Here is a 19467-nt window from a genome sequence, read left to right on the forward strand (position 1 = left end):
TCTCTTCCTCTTCTTATAAGGACACCAGTCCTATCTGATTAGAGCCCCACCTTTATGACCTCATTTAACCTTAATTACTTCGTTATAGGCCTGTCTCCAAATATAGTCACATTGGGGGTTAGGGCTTCAATGTATGAATTTGAGGGGGAACACAACTTAGTCCATAGCAGTATTGAATAAACACCTATGGTTAATTAATTAATTAATGCTCTATCTGACTGCTTTCCTGGAGATGTGGAGGCCATGATTTACCCCATGGAGGCTGTAAGGAGAAGGAAACCGTCCTTCTTGTCCACATCCTTCTTATTCTTTCAGAAGGTCATTGCCATCATGATTGCGCTACCAACGTTATCAAGGATGCAGCTTTTACAACGTCCCTGTGAGGTGGAAAGGACTTGTTCATCCATCACTCAACAAGTATCTGCATGTCCATGACCAGCCCATGGTCTATGACCACGCCCATCCCTACCCTATCCCCACATTGGGGCCTGGCTCCTTCTCTCTATCTCTGTCTCTGTCACCATCTCTCTCTAGCCCAAAGAGTGGTGAGATCTTAGCTCTGTATTTACTATTAGGGGAACTAGGAGGCCCCACTCAGTTTCTAGCCTTAACTGTGTGCTCTAATTCACCTTCCCCAGAACTCTGCTCCAGAAGAGTGGAGTGGGTATTGTTCATGGTCCACAAAAAACAACAGTACTTTGTTTCCTATTTGCTCTCATTCTCCCCTCCCCCCGCCACACACAGGGAAGAAGCATCATTGGCAAGGAGAGCATGGACATTTCCAGGGCCTCTGCCAAAACCCCATCGAAATCTAGTCTACATCTTTAATGAAGACTATGAGTTTATTGTTCCAAAAGTCTACATGTTCCATCTAATAAAGAGTCATATAAACGTAAAGAAGGTCAGGTTTCAAGCTATAAATGTGTTTGCTCACTGCCCAAGTGCCTAATTGAATGACTGATTGTGCTACATGGGCAGACCAGAACCGTAGGAGTGTGATCCTCCCTGTGCACACGTCACCCAGCGTGATTTCTCAAGATGTTCATTTCCTTTCACCAGTAGTCCCAGGTCATGTGTGTCTTGTATTGAGAGCTGTCCTGCTATCTTCCTGACTCCCTAGGACATCACAGCTCAACATCTTTCTTGTTTCACTCTCCAGGAGGCCTACCTAGCATGTTCATTTCCTCCCTAAATCCTTTGATTCTCACAAACATCCCTAACACATTTACAGTTTGCATAGTATTTTCACATCTCATCATTTAATGCTCGTGAGTATTCTGTGAGGTGACAGAGGCTCTGTCATTCATTCATTTCACAGGCACTAATGGAGGGCTTGGCACCAAGCCAGGCATGGTGGAGACCGAGGTGACTTAGGCATACTGCCCACACTTCAGAGCTCACAGACCCCTGAGGGAAATAGACAAGGTACAGCCTCCCCTTTCAGTATGACAGGTGCCCTGAGAGGAAGGTGCCTCAAGGCAGCCCATTCTGGCTCAGCTGGACCAGGGAGGTTTCCTGAGGAAGAATATAGATCTGGGTCCTGATGGGAGAGTAGGGGCTGGGCAGGCAAAGAAGGGGGCCAAGGGAATTCCAGGCAAGGGAGTGGGACAAACAAGGTATAAGAGAGAAAGCCTGGCCCAGTTGTGGCACTCTAAGTAGTTGAGTGTAGTTTGAGGTAGAGCATAAAGTGGGAGAGGAAAGATGGGCAAGAAATGAGTCAAGAGAAGAACTCAGGGGCCATACCACAGGTAATATATTCCAGGACAAGTGAAGGAGTTTAGATTTTGACCCCAAGGGAAATAAATAGGTAATCACTAAGGGCGTTAAGTGAGAGAGGCTTACAATGAGATTTGCAATTTAGAAAAATTCATCGGGCAGTGGGGATGCCAGACTGAAGGGTGAGACAGGAGGATGTGGAAACGGTCCAGAAGAGAGATGATGAGAATTCAGGTCAGAGCAGTGGCGATGGGGATAGGGAGTAGAAATGGATTCAAGAGCTATTTAAGAGGACTATGTAGGACTTGTGACCGAATGAATGTGGGAGGTATAGGAGAGGCTAGGGCAAACATCCGACTTTCTTTTTGGAGCCAGGAGTGGATGACAGTGTCATTTACCTAAGTAGAACTAGGAAGAGGAGCAGGTTTGAAAAGAAAGGTGAACAGCTCAATTGGGCAAGCTAAGCTCTAGGGACCTGCAAATCCCAAATAGAGATGTTCAAGGAAGTTTAGATCAGGGCTCAGGAATTTAGGGGAGGGGTCTGGCTTGGCAATTTGGATTTGGGAGATATTGGCGTATTAGCAGCAGTTGCTGTAACAGGAGTATGTAAGGTTACCCAGGGGAAGGATGCAGAAGCCTGATGTCATTTGACAGATGAGGAAACTGAGGCTGACCTCATATCTCACAGCTGGTACATGCACAGCCGGGCCTGAACCCAAGCCCAGTGCCCAAGCTGCCATTTCAAAGCCTCTGCAGGGGCTTCTGGAATGAGTCCAGGCTGTACCTGGGGGCCAGGGTGTTTTGCCTCTGGTTCTCCTGCTTTATCTGTAGGAAGCAGCCCCTGAGCAGCAGCTCCAGTGGGGAGAAGCCATGCGGTTCTTGGGAGGCTGTGTGGGAATCCAGGCACCTGTCCTGGAAATACCCATGCATGGGATAAACCAGAAAATGCACACATTTGCCACCATGTTCACACTCTCGTTTGATCCTTACAGCTGCCCTATGGAGCCCTTCATTGCCCTGCCTCCTTTTCTCGACTCTGCCACATCAGCCCCTTTGTTTCACCTCCCCTCTCCATCAAAATTTGCCTGTCTTAGGCCCCATTCTATCTCCACCCTAGAATCTTGGTTTTCTACTAGACCATGTGATAAAGCAATTCCTGCTAAGAAGAGTACTAATAGGCTAATAAGAAATCTATCCCATGGTACCCACTCCTTTTAACCCGAATTCCTGGAGACATGTAAGTAGTATTGCTAAAAGCAAAAATTTTAAGCAACTTGGCAGATTATTGAGGAAAGGATAGGAGTGTGAGCAAGAGAGGAAGTTGGGAGCTTGATCGCCATGGGCATATTTCACATCACATTAAGGTGCTTGGATTTGAGTTCATTCAATGTGGTAAGGCAGGAGTCTGCTGATCCACAAGCCTCTCCTTATCATGACAGTTGACACTCTATTTTACCACCTGGCAAAACAGTAGATGTGTCCTTGACTGTACACACACGCACACACACACATGCACACACACCCTTCACAAGCAACTCTCTCCTCCTGGTCTGAAATACAACAGGATCAGAGACAGGATAGTTTTCAAGTCACGGCTGCAAGTTCCAAATCTTTCCCAAGTGCTGAAGCTCAACTCATTGCTAGACCCAGTGCTGGGCCAGCCTAGAAACCCACTCAGAAACAGTGTTTAATTTTGTGTGAGTTGAGAAGAAATCCTCTGGGTGAGGGACTTTTTCTCTTTTGGCAAAATATAACTTGTTGTTTTCAAGTTAATGAAAAAAGGGCAGAAAAAATCCTGAAAGGTCTTTTAAAGGAAGTATAAACTTGGACAGACTAAGAAACACTTACGAAACACCCTGTCCTGCTGTCCTGTTCCAGTCTTTCAAGACTCAAGCCACAGTGACTCCAGGGTGATTGAAGAAAGAGGCCCACTGGGGTTGGGGTTTGGGGAGGAATAATGGATAGGGCACATGATACTTGGAGGAGCAGCTTATCTCAAGGGTCTAAAATTTTACAGCAGGCCCCAAGACATGCTGCCTGCCTGCCTTATAGCAACTGGCTACCAAGCTCCTCTGCTGTAACTCCTAAGAGGGAACACTGGGTCACAGGTGGTGGGGCGAGCCCAGCCTGCCTCCCAGCTGCAGACAGGAAATGCCAGAGCACTGGGAATCAAGGGCAATAGAGTTCACGATATCACATGCTCTCCATTACAATGGAATTGTAAGGTTGTCCAGTTATACACCCACCAGTCGGTGTCTGAATTCTCTCCACAACATTCCCATCAAGTGGTCAGTAAGCCAGTAAGCCAGAGCTTGAGTAGCCCCTGTGACTGGACATTCTTGTCCTTCAAGAAAGTCCATTTTATCTTTGTCTGGCATGAGATGATCCTCTGCAGTCACACACATGCCTTTCCGTGTCTTAATTTTGAATAATTCCTGGAGCATTTTGACTTTACCCAAGCTTACTTTTTAAAATTCAAGGTTTCAACTATTTCATTTAAAATTAGCCTAAAGCTTTTTTGGCCCCTTATCACAAACCCTATAGATAAAATAGTAGTAGTAACTAATAATAATAATAAGATGCATACTATAAGCCCTGAAACAAGCAATAAAATAACAAAATAAAGAATTGTAGGTTAGCAGCCAAGAGAGGAGATAAAATAGATTGATGAAAAGATACTGAATCCCAAAAAAGGCAGAAAAAGAGGAAAAATAGAACAAAGAACAGAAGAAACAAATAGAAACAAACAACAAGATGATATATTTAAACTCAATTTTATCAATAATCACATTAAATGTAAATGCTCTATATGTTCCCCAATTAAAAGGCATAGATAGCCAGATTGGATATAACAAAGCAAGACCCAACTCTATACTGTCTATAAGAAACCCACTTTAAATAAAAAGACAAATAAGTGAAAATTAAAGGAATAGAAACACAAATAAAAGCGAAAAAGGTGGAGTGGCTAATTAGAAAAATTAGAAAAAATAAATTTCAGAGCAACAAATATTATCAAGGGTAAGGAGAGTCATTTAATAATGATAAAAGTATCAAATTATGAAGAAGACATAGGAATTATAAATATTTATGTCTCTAATAACCAAGCTTCAAAATACATGAACCAAACATGGATAAAATTGTGAGAAGAAACTGACAGATTCATAATTATACTCAGATATTTCAACACTCTTCTCTCAATAATCAATGAAGTAGAAAGAAAATCAGTAAAGATATGGAAGACTTGGATGACACTAGCAACCAACTTGACCTAATTGACATTTAGAGAACATTCTGCCCCAAGACAACAGAATATACACTCTTTCAAGTGCACACGAAACATTTTCAAAGATAGACCATTCTGAGCTATAAAAGAAGTCTCAATAAATTTAAAAGGATTCAGGTCGTCATACAAATACAGTAGTCCCCCCTTATCCATGGTTTTGCTTTCCACAGTTTCAGTTACCTAGGGCCAACCGTGGTCTGAAAATATTAAATGGAAAATTCCAGAAATAAAAAATTCATAAGTTTTAAATTGTGCAACATTCTGAGTAGCATAATGAAATCTTGAGCCATCCCACTCTGTCCCGCCTGGGACATGAATCAGCCGTTTGTCCAGTGTATCCACACTGTATATGCTACCCACTTGTTAGTCACTTAATAGCCATCTTAATTATCAGATTCGCTGTCACAGTATCGCAGTTCTTGTATTCAAGTAACATTTACTTTACTTAATAATGGCCCCAAAGCACAAGAATAGTGATGCTAGTAATTTGAATATGCCAAAGGGAAGCCATGAAGTGCTCCCTTTAAGTGAAAAGGTGAAAGCTCTTGATTTAATAAGAAAAAAATTGCATGCTAAAGTTGCTAAGATCTACAGCAACTTTTACTACAGTATGTTGTTATAATTGTTCTATTTTATTATTAGTGATTGTCAGTCTCTCACTGTGCCTAATTTATAAGTTAAACTTTATCATAAGTATATACGTATAAGAAAAAGCAGTATATGTAGGGTTCAGTACTATCTGTTCTTTCAAGAGTCCCCTGGCGGACAAGAGGGGCTACTGTATATTCTCTGACTAAAATGAGATTGTTAGACATCAATAAAGAAAAAGGTATCTGGAAAATCCACAAATATGAGGAAACTAAATTACACATTTACAAATAACCTATAGGTCAAAAAGAAATCAAAATAGAAATTAAAAAGTATTTTGAATTGAATGAAAATAAAAATATAACATATCAAAATTTGTAGGATGCAGCTCAAGCAATACACAGAGCACTAGATGCTGTTATTAGAAAAGAAGAAAGGTATCAAATCACTGACTTCAACTTTGATATTACGAAACTAGAAAAAAAAAGAGGAAATTAAAAAGCAGTCTAAGCAGAAGAAAGGAAATAATAAAGATCATATCAAAATTCATGATAAAGAGGGTGAGGGGAAAAGGTACTGATATAACTAAATTTGGAAATGAGTGGAGTCTATAAGCCTTAAGACAAAAGGAGTGCTAGATAAGCATTGTACTCTAGTTAATAAAGTTGTTTCCCATGGGAGCATAGCCTAACAATTCTGATGTTACTATACATCTATGCTGGAATTGAACTATTAAATAAAGGGATGGTGGACTGTGGGAGCCAAGTTTCTCTCACAGATAAGCAAAGGGAAGAAGCTAGAATGGTCCATGTAGTAAGATTAGAACTGGAGACATCAGTATGAACTCGTTTTTGCTTTCTATAGATATAGATAGTTACATACAGAACTATTTGTAGATATCCATTTACACATGGGTTAGTATACACACACATATTTCCTCGCTTTGTCAGCTGAGAGGGCCAAGAAGCAATGACACCTCAATAACAACAAGCACCCCTAGCACCTAGATCTTGGTTTCTAATACCATTCTCCAATAAAACAAACCTGGGCTCCTCAGGGGAAATTGCTGATTTTAGCACTTAGAAGGAAATAAATAATAGGAGCCTAGCATATTTTCTAGTGACAGAAAGGAAGGGAGTACTCAAAAAAAAAAAAAAGCCCACAATGACGGGGATATGTTAAAGGGATACAGGAACCAACTGAAAATGGTCCCAATGGCCAAAGCAGGAACAATTTGAGGAACAAAATAAATATTGTAGCATTGAATTATAAACCAAAGTATAAATTAAATAACAATGAGGCAATGCTGATGTAAACAAAAAATCAAATAAGTAAACGAATGGGCAAGAAGAGAAAAATCTCACATGCAGAAGAATTCCAAATAATTTATGCAGATCCTCTGCCCTCAAGGAGATGGCGCGTACTCCCAATTCCTTAGGCGTGGACTGCACACAGTGACTTCCTTCCAAAGAGTACAGTATTGGAAGTGGGAGGAAGAGGACATTTACAGTGGAGAAACATGACAAATACACCTTCAGCCAGGCAATTAGCATTCATATCAACAGTGATAGGTCATGCTGATAGTATGTACACTTGATATGGTGTGATGAAAATGGCACTTTATGCTTGCGGTCTTCCTCCCCAAACCCCTTAACCCCAGTTTAATCATGGGAAAAGCATCAGACAAGTTTAAATTGACGGACATTCTACAAGACACCTGACCAGTACTCCCCAAAACTGTCACAGTCATCAAAAACAAGAGAAGTTTGAGAAACTGTCACAGCTAAGAGAAAGAAGCCTAAGGAGTCAGGACAAATAATATGATGTGGCATCCCGCATGGGATCCTGAAACAGAAAAAAGACATTGGGTAAAAACTAAATAAATTTGAAGAAAGTATAGACTTTAGTTAATAATTTTTAAAAATCAATGGAATAACATCAAAAAATGTTAAACGCTTTGAAATAGATCTGACAAAGGCTAGGAAAGACTTGTATAATGAAAACTACAAAACATTGCTTAGAAAAATTAAAGACCTAAATAGAGAGATAAACTGTGTTCATAGATGAGAGAACTCGATGTTGTTAAGATATTAATCTTCCTCAGATTTACGTAGAGGTTCAATGCACTCCTAATTTAAATCTGAGCAGATGCTTTTTAGAAAATGAAAGAGGGCCGGCCCGGTGGTGCAGCGGTTAAGTTCGCACATTCCACTTTGGCAGCCCGGGGTTCACTGGTTTGGATCCCGGGTGTGGACATGGCACGGCTTGGCAAGCCATGCTGTGATAGGCATCCCACGTATAAAGTAGAGGAAGATGGGCATGGACATTAGCTCAAGGCCAGTCTTCCTCAGCAAGAAGAGGAGGATTGGTGGCAGATGTTAGCTGAGGGCTAATCTTCCTCAAGACAAAGGAAAAAAGAAAATGACAGACTGATTATAAAATCCATGTGGAAATGTGAAGAACCTTGTGCTAGGGCTGCCGTAATAAATACCACAGACAAGGCGGCTTAAATGAAGGAAATTCATTTTTCTCACAGTTCTGGAGACTGGAAGTCCCAGACCAAGATGTCAGCAGGTGGTTTCCTCTGAGGCCTCTCCCCTTGGCTTGCAGATGGCCGTCTTCTCCCTATGTCTTCATATGTCTCTCCCCTGTGTGTGTGTGTCCTAATCTCCTCTTCTCACAAGGACACCAGTCATACTGGATGAGGGATCACCCACATGACCTCATTTTACCTCAGTTACCTCTGTAAATGTCCTGTCTCCAAATACAGTCACATTCGGAGATACTGAGAGTAGGACCTCAACATATGAATTTTGTGGCAGACAAAACCCCCTAAACACTCAGCCCATAACAGACCTAGATAAACTAAAATAACTCAACTCTGAAAAAGGAAAACAAAGTTGGAGAACTTACACTACCCGACTTTAAGACTTATTGCAAAGCTGCAGTATCCAAGACTGCACAGTGTTGATGTAAAGACAGACGAATCGATGAATGGAGCAGAATAGAAAGTTCAGAAATAAACTCACATGCATATGGTCAGTGGACTTTCAACAAAGGAGTAACATAAAGACAATTCAGTGGAGAAAATAGAGCCTTTTCTACAAAGCGTGCTGGAACCAATTGGTTATCTGTATGCAAAAAACCAAACTTCATTACATAACTGTACCGCTTATAAAAATTAACTTAAAATAGATAATAAGCTTCAATGTAAAACTACAAAACTTCTAGAAGAACACATAGGAGAAAATCTTTCTGACATTGGGTTAGGCAGAGATTTCTTATCTGTGACACCAAAAGTGTGATCTATAAAAGAAAAAATAGGTAAATTTAGGTTCATCAAAACAGAACTCTTTAAAAGACAAAATTAAGAGCTCTTCAAATGAAACTGTTAAGAAAATGAAAAGATAAGCCACAGACTACGAGAAAATATTTGCCAATTATATAACTGATATACGGCTTGTGTCTGGACTATACAAAGAATTCTCAAAACTCAATTCTAGGAAAACAACGTGCTTTGTAAAAATCAGCAAAAGACTTTAACGGGAAATTCACCAAAGGCAGTATACAGATGGCAAGCATGTGAAAAGATGTTCAACATCATTGGTTGCTAGGGAAATGGAAATTAAAACCACAATGTGATATCACTATATACCTACCAGCATGTTTAAAATTAAAAGGACTGATCATACCAAGTGTTGGCAACGATGAAGAGGAACTGGAACTCTCCTAAACTTCTGGTGGAGTGTAAAATGGTACAATCATTTTGGGAAAAAGTTTGGAAGTTTCTTATAAAATTAAACATACATCTACCCTATTGTCCATCTATTCCTCCCCTAGGTATTTACCCAAGACAAATGAAAGCATATGTCCATCAAAGACTTGTACACAAACATACATAGCTGCTTTATTTGTAATAGCCAGAACCTGGAAATAATCCAAATGTCCATCAGCAGATGAATAGACGAACATATTGTGATACATCTCTACAACGAAGCACTACTCAGTAATAAAAAGGAATGAACTATTGATAAAAGCAACAACATGGATGAATCTCAAAATCATTATCCCGAGTAAAAGAAGCTGGACAAAAAAAGAGCTAGAATTTGCATGAGTTTTTGAAATGTAACTAATCTGTAGTAACGGAGAGCAGACAGGTGGGTGCCTGGGGACAGAGGGCAAGGAGGGAAGGTCAGGTAGGAGGGATGACAAAGAGGCATGAGGAAGGTGTGGGAAGTGATGGATATGTTCATTATCTTGATTTTGGTGATAATTTCACAGGCATATACATATGTTAAAACTTAGCAAAATGTATACTTTAAATATATACAGTTTATTGTATGTCAATTATATCTCAAAAAAGCCTTTTTAAAAAATACACAGACTCCCGAGGTCCAGAGTCAGAATCTTCAGGGATGAGATGCAGGAATCTAATATACAACTTGGATTTGAAACCACTGAAATTGGATATAACAGGAGATAAGCAAAAAGAATCAAAGCAAATGAGATGGGATGGAGTATAGTGAGATGGGATGGCGTGGGCCTTGAAGTTCTTGCTAAAAAGTTTTAAGGTGACTTGCAACACAAATACATATGATTTCTGAGAAGGGAAGTGATGTAGTCAAAAGAAAGCTGCCAAAACCGGATTCCTGAAGAAGGTTCAGAAGTGGTGTTTCCTGTGTATGCACAGAACAGTGATGACTGGGCCACTGACTCTTTGTGAGTTTCAAGAATGCCAAAGGCCAGGCAATGCTTTCTTTGCTGACCGTCTTAATAGATGATTTCATTGCATCGTATGATTCTACAGTTCTGGGTGGTGACTTTTCTAAATGATTCTCTGTAGAGGTTCTTTATGTTTATTAACATATTCTTGGTGTCTAAAATTCAAATATCCTGCCATATACTCAGAAAAGATTAGAGTTTTTATCCTGTCATGAGTTTTAAAGGGACTTTAGAGGTGACCGCCAGCCCATGACACCTTCCCTGAGAACTGTCCCCTCTCTGTCCACAGCAGTGCACACCTTTCAGCAGCTATGCTTGAGCTATATGAACTTGTCCACCCAGCTGGGCCGGAGTCCCCAGGAAGCTGGAATTGGGACAGAGAGATGTGATCTGGTTCTCCCTGGCCCCCTTGACCTGCACACAGGCCATTCCGGTGCCGTAGGGTGGCTGAAGTGGTTAAGGTCACCCTGCAGAGAGAGAAGGCAGCTGATTTGGGGAGAGGGTGATGCGGAGAACAAATGGGGCTCCCAGGACTCTGAGTCCCAGTCATTTTCTGTCTTGGGTGACCCAAAACACCCCTATAACCTTCCAATGCAGCCTTTTTTCTGCCAAAGCTGTTTTGAAGTGGCATTCTGTTAGGATCCACTAGCTCTAGAGATTTGATTCTGATAGTTACACACCCACAAACCCACTTATACCTTTTATTTTTGGTGTGTTTATTTCAAATTAAGAAAGGAATTTAGTACAGCTATTTCTAGTGGCAAATCCACATCCATTGATTTTTGCTCCTTAAAGTCAGAGTGATGCTGACTTTTATGGTCAAAGAGGAAACCGCTGACCAAGGAGGGACTGAGCTGGTTTCCAGTAAGGGGGATGGAAGGAGGCATCCCCTCCCATCTCCAGGCAGTGATGCAAAGATTTAACTTTGGAAACAAAACCCGTCCTGAAAGTAAAACATCTCCTGCTATGGGTCCCGTTTGAAAATTCTTTCTTGTATCTTGTCTAAACTCTTCAGACTTTAACTTGAGCCTTTTTCTGAGGAGATCAGGAAAAGCTATTATCTGTCTCTTTCATATGCATAGAAGCTATCATTAAGGTGCTGTTCACCTTTTTCTAGGCTAACCAACCCCATTTCCCTCATCTTCACAATCTGTCATCTCCATGGTTCTCCCCAGATGTTCGTTATCCATTTGCCCTTCCATTCCCTGCTGCCCCAACCCTGCTCAATTCCCACTTGGAGTTGGATGTAGATAAATCCTCTCTTTCTGCCTCTCAAAGGCTTCTTTAGTCTCTTCTCTTTCCTCCCTTCCATTCTCTCTGCCACTTCTCAAGTTCAGGCCCTCATTAACTCTTATTGGCATTTGTAACTAATGCTCTCTCCTGTCTTCCTGCATCCTACATGTAACAGCCAACAGGCTCCCTCTTTGACCAATTCACTTCTCTAAGGCCTAGCAATGATCAAACCACTCTGCTGCTCAAAAGCCTTCCCTCTTGCATATAGGATAAAGTCCAAACTCTACAGTCTTGTATTCATTTCACATCCTCCATTAGCCAGCTCATTTGATCTCCCACGTGACCGCCTTCGTGCTTCCTATGGTGCAATCGAGGATGCTGGTTGCCAGATGTGATGCTGCGCACGTTTTTGGGCTTCCACACACTCTCTGTCCCAATTTTCCTTCCCTTTCTCAGCTTGTCAAGTCCTACTTACTCTACTTCCTTCCAAAGCCTACCCTGACGTGGCTTCCTTTGCAACTCTCCCAGGTCAGAATGAATTACTCTGCTCTTCCCAGTCACACAGTTTATATTTCTGTGTGTTAAAACTTCTTAAGGTCCGACTTGTAGTCCTTGGATATGGACCTGTCCTCCCCACTAGAAAGCAAGCTCTTTGTGGACAAAGCCAGACCCTACCCCTCTCAGTAAGCTCCAGGTCCCTAATTCCAGGTCTCTAATTTAACGTAGGTCATGCAGTTTGTGACCTGGGAATACTGGTTGAATCGAGTTTGAAAAAAATATCTGTGCACAGACAAGCTGTGGGCCCACAACAGTTTCTTCTGATCACATGACTACTCTTTCAGAAAAGCCATGAGGTCAAATGACTCAGCAAAATTTGCAGCCAAATGACAGGAAATAAGAGCTTCAGAAGCAGACTATTAACACTAATCTAAAACACATGTGTCTGGAGCCCCGGGGTCTGCAGCCTGACACTGTGTCCCCGGATGGGGGCGAGACTGACCAACCACAGGCTCAGCCCTCCCCGCCCCCTCCAGTGTCTGGTGCCCCTTCGAGGACACTTAGGAGGCCTGTAGACGCTTGAGTGTGCATACAGAGTTGTACCTCCTTTACCCAAGAAATGCCTTTGCCTGGATTTTCCAGATAATCAAGACTTGCCCCTATAGGCAACCAAACTTTTCAGGGTAAAATTCATTTTGATAAACAGTTTTCAAAAGGAGGAACATGATTCCATACTTTCCCACCTTCTTAAGCTGTCATGAATGTTATTTGATGGCTCTGGGCTGACATCGGGTGTATTAGTTGTTGTTTTTCCCACAGGATTACCCACTCCATTACTGTGTTATACCTTCAAATAATAATAATTGCAACAATAATAGAAGCTAACATTTATGAGCCCTTCCTACACGCACAGCGCACTGAGAAGCACTCTACATACATGATTTCATTGTGGCTCCACAACATCACTAATAAGTAGATGCTATTTTTCTCAATTTTTAAGTGCCACAGTTACATGGCAAGTTCAAGAATGGAGTTAGGCCCTTCCCCAGGCAGTCGGCTCCACAGCCCGCACTGGCAAACCCTTTGCTGCCTCCCGAGGCACAAATTGGCCTGAAATAAGGTGACAGACTCGTCCCGGGACTTTCCTGGTTTTAGCGCTGAAAACCCTCAGTCCAGGAAAAACCATGATGGTTGGTCATCCTAGCTTGTGAGTAAGAAGGCACTTGCAAGAAAGGTGGGAGCTTGAGAAATCAAGAGATCTATTTTAGACCTGTTAAGTCTGAGATGCTTACTCAACATTTAAATGGATTTTCTAAGCCGTTTAGATCTTTGTAGACCAGATATTCCACTCCCAGTGGCCCATCCCTAGGTCTGAAGACAGGGAAGAAACCCAATAGCCAAACAAGTCAAACCCACAGGGCTAGAGACACTGGGGCCCCTAAGAGAGTTAATAAAGTTGCTCCCCTCGAAAGCATTTTTGTTCAACATTAGTGGGAGTGAGAATGTTCTACGAATAAAAATCATATACTTCTTTCTTTATACAGTATTCCAAACAAGAGAATGGCTACATACTCTTGTGGCTTAGAAAATTCTGGGCAATTTAAAAATAAAATTGCCCACAATTTTCTAAGCCAGGCTGTTTTGTGAGGCAAGTTAAAGAGCTTATCATTTAGATAATAAAAGAGAATGAGCCCCCACTCCCAGGAACAGCATCTTAGGAACCAGGCATCATCAGCTGTGGGAAACGGGACTCCAGCCTCCACATGTGGACCCAGGTGGCGGAGGGAGGGGCTGAGGTCAGGCCTGCAGTTGTGCCCTGCTGCTCGCATGGAGGTGTCACAAAAAGGCTGCTTCACTGAGAAGTCCCATGACACGAAGGTGAAGTTTGCAGGAAGGAACTGCTTCCACAGGAACAGTTGTAAGTGAAAACTTGAGTTAATGGACATCGCATTTTTAGTTTCTTCCAGTGGGGATTTAGTGCTCCTTCAAAACCAGCATCCTAGGCAGTGTCCATTACTGCTCCCGGGGCCTCCTCCTTAATCTGCCTAGTCCTCTGGCCTGAAAAAAGTAGACGGGCTTTGTGACCGCCTTTTCCTTAAAGGCGTTTTCCAAAATCTTTTGTGGCTAGGAAAGCTGAGGTTAGTGGCAGTCTGGCCCCCAGAACGGCGGGATTGCTGTATTTGGAGGGTGTTGCTTCCGAGGGCGTTAAGTGCTCCTTTCCCTTCCAGGGAAAACAAAGTGGCGTGGCGTTCTGCCTTGTTTCTTGCATCTGCACAAGCGGGGCATCATCTGGGCAGGAAGGCTCAACATTTTCGGGAAAGAGAAGAGACAAGGAAAGTTGATCTGCCTAACGGCAAGATGGGCGCGGCTCTCTTTCCTGGAGGCCCTGGGGTTATCTTGGACTTGCTGTGCGGCACTCCAACAGGCTCTGGACGTGCAGCCATAACCTGAGCCTCCCCAGAGGGACTCCCCAGCTCTGAGGGGTGGTGGGCACTTGATGGGGCAGCCGGCTTACTCTTCAATGAGCTAAATAAATGATTCCTTTAGGAATTAGAAACCAAATAGTTTCAGGCTGCCAGAAAAGATGACTAGCGTGCTTTTCCTTAACTATACAAAAAATTGTTCCATGGAAAATTATAAAGGCATTTTTAAAGCACATTGGGGTTTATGTGTCTATTCATTTTATTTTTCATTTTCTTCTTAAATTTAACTTAATTTAGCTTCTTAGGAAATTGCTTATTAAAACCCAAAGATCAAAATATTTTCTTTCTTAAAGCCAAATCTGGTATGTTTTCTTTCACAGGAAGCTCATAGCATCTTCAAGAAGGGAAGTGGTCACCTCTCCTTGGTGTCCCAGTGCTGCTTTGGCTCAGTCTCCATAAATACTATTATTTAGTTTGTGCTTTTCCCAACTTTCACCTGTCAGGCCCCTTCATGGGCTTTTGAATCCTCCAGGGAATTTCTGCAAATCGCCACTGACACAGTGTTGAAAGCCTGTCCAGTCAAACACCATTGTACTATGGCGAGATTCTAGATGGACTTAGCCATAGCCCAGAGCAAAATTAGACCCCAAAACACGATCTCTCAGTGCAGGAGCCTACACTCCTCAAGAGTGTTAAATGGTACCCTAACTTCTATTCAGTTCACTGACCTCAATGGCCAAATAGAAAAACCTGCTCAGAGCATCCAATTTATGGGAATATAGGAAGAACATGCTGACCAAAGGTGAGAGATTCACAAGTGTTAAGCCATTTTCAAAGTAATAAAATCTGATTTCACACTGTTTAGATCAAAACAAACTATAATTTCAGGGTTATTTGTGTAAGGCATTAAACCCCAAAGTATTGATAACATCTTGAAAGTTAAAATATACTGAAGTTATGGCCCCTTCCAAATGGATGAACAGAGAAAAAGCTATAAAAGCCCATTCCTTGGCCTTTTGTGTTTGGTTTCAGGGAAGTTAGATACAGCCATCCTCAAGATTCACCGATTCTGTATTTGCCAAGTGGCAAAAATTTACTTGTAATCCCAAAATCAATACTCTGTCCCTCTGCTGTCAATAGCAGACATGTGCAGAGCAGCAAAAAGTTGGAGTCAGCCATGCACTTGTTTCTAACTGAGGTCCCAGCCAGGCAATGGAGGTTGAATAAAGAGATGCTCTTGCTACTTGTTTTGTTTCTCTTACTGTAAACAAGCACCCTTTTCATGGTCTATTCAGTGTCACGTTTTTCACATTTTTGTGCTTTTTGTTGGTGATTTCATTGTTTCAAATGACTCCCAAGCATATGCTGAAGCGCTGTCTAGTGTTCCTAAGCACAAGAAGGCTGTGAGGCGCCCTGTGGAGAAAACACACATGTTAGATAAGCTTCATTCAGGCACGACTTATAGTGCTATTGGCCATGAGTTTAATGTTAATGAATCAACAGTATATAATAAAAAAAGCTGTCTTTAAACAGAAACACATACAGCAAAGTTATGTATTGATCAGCTGACAAAATTGTCGTGAGCAAAGGCTCACAGGATCTAAGCCTGCATTTCCACTAGGATGGAAACGCTGATGCTTCAGCATTCACAAATTCAATGTTCACAGCAGCTTTGTGGAACATTACCATGATAACGAGAATGGACTACTTCCTCAAGCTTATAACGGCCTGTTAAGGGAGTTTAATTTTTATGGCACCTCTTTGTTACTAATTTCTGTTCACTCTCACTTATTAAGTACCTATTGGGTAGAGAACACCGTGATAATCCCTTTGAGGGTCCAGAGATGACCAAAGTTAACATTCTTGAGCTCCAGAACATTCCGATCCAGCAAAGGAAAGAAGAATTGGCATTGATGGAGACTGATAGTCTGAGTTAGGAATACTAATACCTGTTCAGGTGTTTACCGTCACAGAACCACAAATTACCAGACTTAGGAAAATCTGGTCCACTGCCTCCTCCTTCACCACTTTTCTTACCTGGCTGCCAGGACACCACACAACATCCTTGGCCTCTCCCTATCAGTCTCATTTGCCCCACATTTCCTTTACTGCTAAATGTCGGGGTGCCCCAGAACTCAATCCTTGGATCACATTCTTTTTTACCTACAATCACTTCTTTGGTCATATTATCTGGCTTTCTGATTTTAAATAGTAACTATACATTAATGATATCCCCTGACCTCTAAATTCACATATATACCTGCCTGCTTGTCTTCTGCAGTTGAAAACTAAGAGGCATGTCAACAAAATTATCTCAAACTCCTGATATCAGCTCCTGACCTCACCCTATCCCAATCTTCTCCTTCTGTGGTTTTCTTTATGTCAGTAAATAGCCACTCCACCTGTGGCAGATTTTATTTTCCTAAAATAAATCCCACAACATGTCCACTCCCATCAGCTCTTACTATGACTCCATCAAGAGATAGAGTCTATTTTCTTTCTCTTTGACCTTTGGCAGAACTTTGTAACTGCCTTGATGCATAGAATGTGGCGGAAGTGACACAAGACTTCCATGGTGAGGTCATAAAAGTTGATACAGCTTCTACCTGGCTTTCCACTCTCTCCTTCTCGGGCCAATCACCCTTGGAACCTGGGAACCCAGCCAACATGTTGTGAGGAAGCCAAGCAGCCACGTGGAAAGGCCACATATAGATGACCTGACCTCAGCCAAGAACCAGCATCAACCACTGCACACATGAGTGAGCAAACTTTTAGATGATTCCAGCCCCCAGCTGGCACATTGAAGGCTGTTGATAAACGTCTGTTTAATAAATGAATAAATGAATGGGATGAAATGCTTTGGTTGAAGTCGTATCATCTAAGTAGCCTTGGGAGAATTTGAACCAGCACTTTTGGTCTAGCTTTTGTACCAAATAGTATACTCTCAACTACAATAATAGAATACCCAATAAATCAACAAAAAGAATGTACTGTCTTCTGAAACAAGACATCCTGAAGTGTTTCCCAGGTTGATTACTTCAGTAGCACGATGACTGTATCAAGGACCTACATGTTTTCTATCCTCTCTCTTCACCATCTTCACTTAATATATGCCGTAGACTCAATGTTTGTGTCCCCTCAAAATTCATATGTTGAAACCCTAGCCCCCAATGTGATGGTAGTTGGAGATTTGGCCTTTGGGGGACAATCAGGCTTAGATTAGGTCATGTGAGTGGGGCCCTCATGATGGGATTAATGCCCTTACAAAAAGAGGAGGAGACATGGTATCATCCTCTCTGTGCGCATGCACCAAGGAAAGACCACATGAGGACATAACCAGGAAGAGGGCCCTCACGAAGAACCTGATCATCCCGGCACCCTGATTTTGGACTTCCAGCCTCCAGAACTGTGATAAATAAATATTTGTTATTTAAGTCACCCAGTCTATGGTATTTGTTATGGCAGCCCAAGCAGACTAAGACAGTGCAGCAGATTATGCTTCCCAAAGATGGCCACAGCTATACATTTCTTCGATGGCACATGCTCTTCATATAATGTGACTGATGCTCCTCCCACCAAGAGGTGGGGTCTATGTTCTCTCCTCTCAAATCTCGGCAGGGGATTGTGACCATCCCAGTCAATAAGTAAGGCAAAAGTCATGCTATGTGAGGCTGGGTCACAGAAAGGAAACAGCTTCCACTTGACTCTCTCTCTTTTAGGATGCTTGCCTGGGAACCCTGATACCATATTGTGAGGAAGCACATGCCAAATGGAGAGGAGCTAAGCCCTCCCTCCAGCAGGCAATGGCAACTTGCCAGCCATGTGAGCGAGCCATCCTGAAAGTGGGCCTTCCAGCCCCAGTTAAGCCTTCAGGTAATTACAGCTTCAGCCAACGTGTGACTGCAATCTCACGAGAAACTCCCAAGCCAGAACCTCTCCTAAATTCCTGGCTCACAGAAACAATGGGAGATAATAAACAATTGTTGTTTTAAGCCACTAAGTTTTGGGGTAATTTGTCAGGTAGCATTGGATAGCCAATACACTCAATATGTTGGCTTTTGTCCTTTATAGTTAAGGCATGGCTGCTACAGCTCCTGACATCACATCATCATTTCAGAAAAATATGACAATATTCTAGGAGCAGAATTAATTAATCTTAAAATAAGCATTGAACAACTAGCATCTTCTGAATTCAAATTTGGACATGGGATTGCAGCACTAAGAGCTACAAGACTGGCTAGCTTTTTATACTCTTTTCAAGCAAGGGCAGGGAGCTACTCTAAAATATTTTAGACAATTCACATCTTTTCCGCTAGTAACCTCACTAATGAAATCCCATCGGTAGCATTCATTACACTAATTAAAAAGCCACTGAATTCATCAAAGGAAACCTCTTTCTAACATTAATTATACCAACTACTAAAGCCTCTGCTATTGATCAGAGATAAAGATCATGGATGCTCTTTTAGTAGCTGCTTCTGGAACACAGGTTTCCTAACTAGAATGCTGGCTTTTCATCCTAGGGTGTGAATTACCAATTAGGGAAACGACTGTACCTAGGGTATAATGAAGCCTGGAATACATACTTGAGAACACACTACCTGTGGTGAAATATTTTAAAGTACATTACAGACATTACAATACCCACTGTGGCTCTCTTAAGTTCATTCCTGCATCCCCTTTGAAGCATCCCCTTCAAGTCTCCCTGTTAGTTTTCACTCTTTCTGAGGAACCAAATCCACTTGAACACAGGAGTGGGTTTCTTTTCTGATACTCCCTCCAGGATGAGCTGCAGATACACTGTTTTGACTCTTAGATCAGCTAAATGCGTGCTCACTTCCCAAGGAAGGCAGTAATCCTTGTAGGCGGTTTAGTCCAAACCTATATTCAAGACAGACACGCCCTGTATTTCTTTAATGACCTTATCACTTGCAGTTAGAGCCAGTGATCCTCATTATGGCTGCAGACAGTATTTGGTTCCTTGGGGCCCACCAGATTAAGACC

This window comes from Equus quagga, chromosome 18, assembly GCF_021613505.1.
Source record: "Equus quagga isolate Etosha38 chromosome 18, UCLA_HA_Equagga_1.0, whole genome shotgun sequence".
Taxonomy (NCBI): domain Eukaryota; kingdom Metazoa; phylum Chordata; class Mammalia; order Perissodactyla; family Equidae; genus Equus; species Equus quagga.